Source organism: Curcuma longa, unplaced genomic scaffold (assembly GCF_044706935.1).
Source record: "Curcuma longa cultivar G26 ecotype Majalengka, Jawa Barat unplaced genomic scaffold, ITB_CL_G26_1.1 contig_7123, whole genome shotgun sequence".
NCBI lineage: Eukaryota > Viridiplantae > Streptophyta > Magnoliopsida > Zingiberales > Zingiberaceae > Curcuma > Curcuma longa.
The window spans coordinates 17545-27023 of NW_027434862.1; the positions used below are offsets into that span (position 1 = coordinate 17545).

The 9479-nt window shown below is 34.9% G+C and overlaps 1 non-coding gene across 1 annotated transcript; it reads right to left on the reverse strand.

Moving 5' to 3' along the window:
• Window positions 1-4596: 4596 nt before the first annotated feature.
• On the reverse strand, window positions 4597-4669 carry TRNAA-CGC (transfer RNA alanine (anticodon CGC)). Its single transcript has one exon. It is a non-coding gene; the product is annotated as a tRNA-Ala (tRNA).
• Between the last annotated feature and the right edge of the window lie 4810 nt (window positions 4670-9479).

Sequence of the window (9479 nt, forward strand, 5' to 3'; positions counted from 1 at the left end):
CACACCTAGCTGGTCTTGTGCAGTACAGATGAATATATCCATTTGAACGATTCTTGAGGAAATTAAAGAATAATATTCGTAATAAAGCAAGAGTTGAAGGATATATATGTAATGTTTATCTAATCGAAGAAATATGTTATTTATGTTCATATTATTTTACTGTTAATATGAAAAATAGACATCACAAGTGTCCTTGAAATTTGGAGAATGCTAAACTGATAGATCTAGAGATGTTTTCTATTTTTGAGTTTTCTGATAAGCCAATGGGTGCATCTATTAATAGATGGTTAAATCTAAAAGAATATCAGGCAATAAAAACATATATACTCCTCAATTGTGATGCGGTCAAACCCTACTTAAAGTGAGTTAACTTATAATTTGAAATATTTTTTCTGTCATTCTTGCTGGTCATAAGATATGTGTTTAATTTACTTGTATTGATAGCTTGTACGAACAACAACTACAAATCCAAAATCTATCAATAAGTGCAAGTGAGATAGACAAAAGAATATCATGCAGTAAGAATATATATACTTTTCAATTGTGATGAGGTCAAACCCTACTTAAAGTGAATTAACATATAATTTAAAATATTTTTCCGTTATTCCTGCTGGTCATAAGATATGTGTTTAATTTACTTGTATTGACAGCTTGTACGAACAATAACTATAAATCCAAAATCCATCAATAAGTGCAAGTGAGATAGACAAAAAGATAGAGATTGAATTCACAATTTGGTTTGAAATATATGTAAGTTTGAGATATATCTTTTTTTATATATATTATAATAAGTTTATATCATAATTTTTTCTAGGTGAAGAATCGTAGAATTTCAAATGTGCAAGATGAAAGGATAAAGAATATTACATCAAAACCTCTCCATAATATAAGAGTCTTTTCGGGTTATTATGTGAATGGTTTGAAATTTCATGTGGCACAACGTGATGCATATACAATGACCTCTAATTCAGTTGTTTGCGTAAAAGGATCTACCACCAACACGGATATTAAATATGATTACTATGGCATACTTGACAAAATCATTGAGGTCGAATATCTTGCTTTACCTATAAAAAGGTGTGTGTTATTTAAATATTCTTGGTATGATCCGACTCCAAGAATAGGTATTAGAATGCATGCAAACTACCATTTAGTTGAGGTTCATGCAAACAAAAGATTCACCAAGTTTGAATCCTTCATTTTCGCGGTACAAGATGGACAAGTTTTCTATCTTGAATACCTGACGAAGAAAAGGAGATCTAGTGAATGGTTATCAGTTTGTCGAATCAAGTCTCAGTCAAACATAGAAATGTCAAACTCTATTATGATTCAAAATCATGATGCATTTTAAAATGAAGAAGTGGAGAATCATTTAGTTAATTCAAATATTTAATCTACATCTCAATTACTGATAGATATAGATGTCACTTATGATGAAATAGATGATGGAGAGATGTCCAGCAGTGAGGAGCTAATAGAGTATAGCGATGAAGAATTAGAAACTATTAATGTTAATGATTCAGATTGTAATGATGATTAAATCTTAGAGTTAAAAACTGATATTTTCATGTATATGCTTATTTTTTACATATTGGATTGTGTGTGTTATACTTGTATTTTGCAGATATAATCATATCAGGCAATCCATCAGTACACACCGATGAGATTATTTTGAGTATTGTTGGGGGTTGGTATGTATCCATTTGGTCAAGTATTGTTGTTATCAGTAATTCAAATTTATTTCTTATTTTATAATGAATAATGATATATGTTTTTCATGCAATTTCATTCCCAATGGTCATAGTGTCGCAGTTTATATTTGAAAAAAATTTAAAGAATGACAGTGTGCTTCTGGTTCTACATGGAGGCATGAAGACCAAGAAATGAAAGACTTTTATTATCATGAATTTTAGTAAGTAATTTAAATATTATTTTTACTAACTATTATTATCTGATACTAATGTTTTTGATATTTTTGTAGAAAAAGTATACTTGGGAGTCTGAATATGAAAAAGAATTCAAAATAATTTGGAATAATTATTGACAAAAATTGTACACAGATCTTATATACAAGTGGAGAAAAATAGAAAAAAATCTTCATATATGTCTAATGAGGTATGGGATGGATCACGATCTATTGTAGAGCATGCATTAAATTTGGTGAGTTCATAATAACATGATTTAAAATTTTTATAATTGGTAATAATATAATTTCTAATTTTTAAATTTTTTATCTTTTCTGGCAAATATTTTACATAGACCTGGTACTTATTTGGAGATATTTCGTAGTACCCATAAGAAAAAGGATGACACTTTTGTGGATGCGAGATCGAAGGCCATAGACGTAAGAATATATAATTTTGCTACTCTTCACATTTACAAATGACTAAGTTTATTAATTGTTTATTATCTAATACTAATAATTTTTAAACAAGATGATATGATGGATCGAGTTGCACAGGTATCTCAGCCTGATGTAGAGGGAGGTGACATAGTGAGGTTATCAGATGAAGCGATAAATAATATATATTATGATGTGGTTGGTGGAAGGAAAAAGAATGTCCTCTATGGCCTTAACTCCTATGCACGGGTTGCATATGATCGTGCTCCTAGGGCCAGGGGTTGATCCAGTTCTCAATCCAATGAAATATGAGAATTACGATTAGAAAATCAAGCACTGAGGGATACACGATATTAGAGCAGTTCGAGCAATCCATAAATGATTGGGTTAGGACAGCTGTAGAGCAATCAAAGCGGTCAATGGATGTGTGGGTTAGGATGACAGTCGATTGTCAAATGCGATAATTTTTTTTATCACTATTCAGTTATGACTCCTTTTGTTTTTCCCACATCGCATCGTTTTAATTCACAAGAAACTCAAGACCAAAACGCTCTTGATAAGTAGATATTTTGAGGTATATTAGTTTTTAATTTTATTTACTGCATTTTGATTCACATAGCTAATGTAGTGAAGAATCTATGTGATATGCTTGTTTCAATGAGTTCCATGCAAATTTATAATGACTTACATATTTTTTATAGTGAATTGTACCCACGCTCTTGTTACATCAGAATATTTCAAACACTTTTGGAAAGGTCAGCTTTAGTATAATTTCATCTAAGTTAATTATATGACAGTTAAATTTAAAATTATCATGATTTATTTATTTCTAGATTATGAAAAAAAATTAATTAGTTTACATCCAAGTGTTAGCTGCACCTGCTCTGAAATTTTTATGATGAATAATTGATAATGATTATCAGGGTGCAATAGGTTTTGTAATTGACATTGCATTCCTTTTTCTTTGCTAACAAAAAAATGAAAAGCCAGTAAATGATGCTTCCACACTTAGAAGTATGCTGCTGGCTCACTCTCTTCCTAGTAGAAGTTTCACAGTCGAGATACACATCTACTTAGTAGTTCAACCAAGATTTTACATGCTACACTCGTATTGAAGGTACTGATCAAAGTTAAAATAAAATCACACTAAAATATAGAGAAGAAACATAATTAAAACACATTAAGAATGTCATATGTCCGCTGACCTTATTTTGGAGAAAAAATTATACAACGCTTCATGTTGGTGAAATGCATGTAACTAACAACTTGAATTAATTAGAAAAATAACACAAACCTTTCAAATTTAATAATCCTTGATTGCCGATGCTACACAAATAATTTACTATACCAATGAGTGTAATGCACAACACGTAGAAGATATGATATAATAAAAACCTGTTAGGAGCAAGATTTGATTCACCAGACAAAGCAATCTGCCAATCCTCAAACAAATTAGGGTACTCTTCAGGATCAGCCAAAGAATCAGCAGCTTTTGGATTGACCTTAAACAATTTAAGAATTGGGGATTTGAATCAGCCAACCTGATAGGGTAATTATCAAGGAAACCTTAGTAGATCAAGAAATAAATAATGCTAATATTTTCCTCCGATATAGCTTAAAACTAAAGGCAAATTACTTGGAAAAAAAAAAAAGATTGGTGAAGAATAAATTATACCTTACTAAGATCCTTTTTCCAGATTGAAACAATCTTTGAGACTTGGCCTGGAAGATATGGCGTTGCCATCAGTGCAGCTTCTGGAATGCGATTACTGCCAAACAATGGGTGCTTAATAATGCAAGAAACAATGATGCAGCAAAAATAGTATATACATAGAAATTGGTTATTAATAATTCAAAATGAAATTACCTGTCCACCAATTACTGAAGGCAATCTTCCAATTTAATTACCTAATATGAATAGGCAAAGAAATGCAACATTATGCTTTCCTTGTTCTTTTGTGAGCGATGCAAGTTTGGTTATCCCTTCAGCATCACCAAGAGCTGAGTAAAGAAGCAATAATCCACTCAAATCCATAGCATGCAATAGTAAGTGCATAAGGAATTGATGCCAGTTCAAACATCCAATTTACCTATATGTAGTTGAATGCCAAAGTCTAACATTTTTGAACCTGATATTATTATTGGAAGCTCAGGTTGTAAACAGAAGACATTATGCGTATGGCCTTCAAGTGATTGTACACTTCAGTAAAAAATAAAATCCGCCACTTCAATGGTCCCAAAAAATTATAAATTAGTGGAGGTCCAGGGAATCGAACCCCGTACCTCTCGCATGCGAAGCGAGCGCTCTACCATATGAGCTAGACCCCCAATCATAAATTATACACAACTCTTGGTTTGGTAGTCCCAGACCTAATTAAATGAAGTCAATTAACAGACAGCTATGACAAGAACATGAATGCAATAGCAACAACAAATCAAGGAACTCGAGATATATGCAGTCAGAAGACTAAGAGACATAAGATGGTACTATATCATGCAAAACACTGATTACTTTGAACTACAATCTAACTTAGAAAAAAACAACAGGGCAAGGGAGTTGGAAGCTAAAAATTGGAGCATGAGTTGGATGCTGAAAATTGCAGCATGGAAAATGAAACATGACATACAATCCTTAATTCCATAAACCATGAGAATCATATTGAGAATGATATCTTGTTAAATGGTGTTAGTCAATGCAATACAGCCAGAAGTTAAAAATGATGTTAAGAGTCAGGTGATAATGGCAAATGAGACCTTTAAGATGCACAAGACATGCATCACTAATGCTGTTGAATCCCAAGTTCAACTTCTGAAATTCTTTCAACTTCTGAAGTGCTGCATTACAATAATTGTGATAAAAGTTGAGCATATGGAAAATGAAAATAACTAGACCAAAACAATTTTGACACCTCACTTTAGTACCACAATTTTAGTACCACATTGTGAGTGGGTGATTCATAAAGGAGTTCTATAGGCTTAGATGAACAAGCTACTACTAATTTGGGCTTACAGATTTGGCGCTAGTAGTTGGATCTAACAACTTAATAGGTTAGTTCTCTCATATAAGTGGAGTTTGACAACAATGATAAATCTTTTCCAAAACTAATACAGCGTGATTGCTTTACAAAGTAACAAGTAGTATTATCAGGTGGCACATTCCAATTGACAAATTGGCAAGCGCTTGAATTTTTAATATTTACCAGTTGAATGACTCATGCGTTGCACATGTAATCAAACATGATAAAATCTTTTTTAAATCATAAAGTTGGATACAATTTTAGGTTCAATATTTCACTTGTATGTTATTAATTTTATATTTGCTTTGATTAAATTTGATTCTTATTCCACTAATGTAAGCTCTGTTGTGTTAACAACATTATTAGGTTTGCTAGTGTTACATGTGTTGGTGCAGGGAGTACCAAATGATCGAACTTTAGTGTTGATAATGGCAAAAGGATTAAATTAAGTATGTGGTGATTACAGATAAGCTGATCTAAATGTGCAGAGAGCACAGAAAAATCCTAATTGAGACTAGGCACAGACAAGTCCTAATGGAAATTAGGCAATGGAAGTCCTGGCTGGAGGCTAGGTAGTGGAAGTCCTGGTCTAGAGGACTAGGCAGAAGACTTAGTGGATCAAGTACACTAGGTGAAAGTCCAGACAGGTCAGGTGGATCAGATGGAGCCGGCAATGGAAGTCTAGACAGGTCAGGTGAACTAGATGTCTGACGGTAGAAGTCCAAGCAGGTCAGGTGGATCAGATATCTGACGGTGAAAGTCTAGGCAGGTTAGGTGGATCAGTTGTCTAACAGCAAATCCTAGGGGTCAAAGATCGAGGCTAAGCAGAAAGTCGAACAAGTCTAGAGGACTTGGTTGAGTAAATAGGTAAATTCTTCCGAGTGAAGTGAGTAAGGGCGCGTTCCCAATTGGGGAATAGTAGGCGTCGGTCTAACCCAGGATTTCACTGAAAATTCGAAGTTAAGACCAAAAATAGTTACAAAATTGTTGATTCTTTTCTATTACATTTTGATTTGTGCTAACTTGTAATGCAGGAAAGGAGGGGCAGGAACTTTGGTTACGGACGCCCTTATCTAGATCCAAGTGATCGGAGTCTAGCGTCTGGATTTATTCCAAGTGATCGGACATCAGCGGAACGGGGCCAGCAAAGCGGTGAGGTGGCAGAGTCCCAGTGGTCGGGACACCTTAGCTTCCAAGCGCTCGGATTCGGATAAGCGTTGCAGAAGTCAAAGTTCATCCGAAACCTCCACGTCAGCATACAGGCACTCGGAAAGGGATACAGACACTTGAAAGTACCGAGTCAGCAGTGTCGATGGTGGATCGGCAAATAACGTGGAGGTGCTTGGAAAGGGTTCCAGGTGCCTGGAAAGCCCTATATAAGAGCATCAAGAGAGAACCCTCAGAACAATAATTCAGAGACAACCAATGACCGTCTGCACACGAAGCAACACCCCTGAGCGTCATCGTAATGCAGAAGTGCTACACGCGAAGTCTGTATCTACTTTACTTCGGTAAACTTTAACAATTTGTACTTAATTTCTAAGGACGGTAATGTTATTACTGCTCCTATACTTGTAATCGTTAACTCCCTTTCGTAAGAAGGGAGTTATTTAATTGATTACCCAATGTAAATGATCAAACTGATCATGGACCTTGGAGTAGCAACTTGTGGCTGTGAACTAAGAAAAACACTAGTATTTTTGTGTTGTGTGTTTATTTTCCGCTGCCTTTACAACTTTAATCGTACGAATTCACGGGCAAATTTATGAATCTTGAAAACCCTACCGATAGCGCTATTCACCCCCTCTCTAGCACTCTCAACGATCCTACAATTGGTATCAGAGCGAGGGGCGCTCGAACACAGTGCAACCACTGGTCGAGCAAGTTTTTCAGATTTTTTATCGATCTATTCTTTCTTTCTCTTGCACTACTAATCAAAGATAAGTATTGGTACATTTTTCTTGTTTATTTGTGTGCAAGAGTCAATGGCCCATCAGGAAGGTTTCAGTACCGCAAGGCCATCTCTGTTCTCTAGGAAGGACTTCATCTACTAGAAAGGTAGAATAAAGTACCACCTAAAGACACAAGTGAAAATGTGGATTGTCATTCAAACGGGATTTATAATCCCGATCAATAATGACGATCTACCATAAACTTGCGACAAATGGGATGCGACCACCAGAAAGAAAATTGAAGCAGATGTAAAAGCAACTCAAACATTACAATGCGGGTTGACAAAAGAAGAATTGAATAGAATCAGACCTTTCATCAGCGCCAAAGACCTATGGAACAAGCTAATAGAACTAAATGAAGGTACATCAGATACGAAGGTCAGTAAAAGAGATCTCCTCGTCAACAGGTTATACAATATCAAGATGATGAAAGGAAAATTAGCAAGTGGATTGCACGCAAAAATACAAGACTTGCTGAATGGGCTGCACGTGATTGGACAACTCATTGAAAATTGGAATGTCATAAGGTATGTACTGAAAACGTTCCCTAGGAATACTTTATGGGCATCTATGGTGGATGCTTACAAGGGACCTTTCAAAAATAAAACTTGATGAGCTATTTTTAGAATTTGAATTACACAAACAAACTAATGTGATAACAAAAGAGAAAGGTATAACTCTAATTGCAAGACCAACAAAAGAAAAGAGATCCAGAAAGTAGACATAAAAAGAATCTGGAGAATCATCAGATTCAGAAAGTAATGACGAAGTTACAACTGAGCTAGTTAATCTAGTTTGGAAGATGCTATCGAAGAAGTACGACATAAAGAGATTGGAAGTAAAGAAGGTGGTGTAAAAAGTAAATTCCAACAAACCATCTACCAATAAGATGTATCTCACCTGTTATGGGTGCAAAGAAAAAGACCACTTTAGATCCAAATGTCCCAATTAGAAGAAGGAGATTAAGTTAAGAAAAAAAGACACTCAAAGCAACATGGGATGAATCTTCATCAGAAGAATCTGAAGAAGAAATAACCACAAGCTTTCTTGCACTTCCAGCTCAGGATGAACAAATTGAAACAGACAGCGAGTCAGATAGCGATTCAAGTTCAAGCCACGGATTTGCATCTGTTTCAGAAGAACTCACAACCACTGTAAGCATAGATAGATTTGTATTCAATTATTTACTGTTTGTCAAAAAAATTAGTCAAATCTAATGCCCAAGTTGAATCACTCTAAGAGGAGGTAGCACTCCTCAAGGAGAAAGTCAACTCCAGATTGCCAACTGAAGCTATTCAAGTTGGGAAATGAACTCAAGTCAAACTTGAGGAAGAGAACTCCCAATTGAAACTTTAGATTGACGATCTGAAAAGATCTCTTGAAAAATTCATCTTAGGATCCAAGTAACATGATTCTTGAAAACTAAAGGGTTGGTTACAACCGATCTTGGCTTGGACACAAAGCTAAGTACAGAGCATACATGACATTATTGAATAGACCCAAGAAACCAAGAGTCCAAGCATGGGTTCCCAAATCCAAACTGATCAATCCAGTTGGATCGAACCAATTCTGGATCCCCAAGGATCAAATTCATTATTTGATCATACCCAATAGGGGTCGTGATCTAGGGGACCTAAAACCATGCATATTAAATGAAATTGATTGCATTAATTATTTTTATTTTTTATAATTTTTTATTTGCATTAGAATAACCTAGGCTAGGTAAGGACTTAAATTTAGTTAACACTTGTCCAACATAGTACTAGGGTGGGGTGAGATGATAGTGTTAAATTTGAGGGGTGCCCTAAGGCAATCGCCTTACGGTCATATTATTTATCGGATGAATAGCAATTCATAATTTGTGTCACGTCCCGGGAGACGGCTATCCGAAAATTTCGATAGCATCTCCCCCGTAACAATTGTCATTTCCCTGAATACATAGTATATCATAAGGCCTACATGGCCACCATAAGGCCTACACGGCCACAATACACACATGACAAAAAAATACATAACAAGTACAAAATTATGTGAATAAGGCCCACACGGCCACAACCAATAAATATAATATGCACACTAAATACCGAACATGTATAAGAAGATTCATACGTCATAGAACAAGTTCTAACATATAAATATTGAAAACATAGCAAAACCAAAATAGTCAAG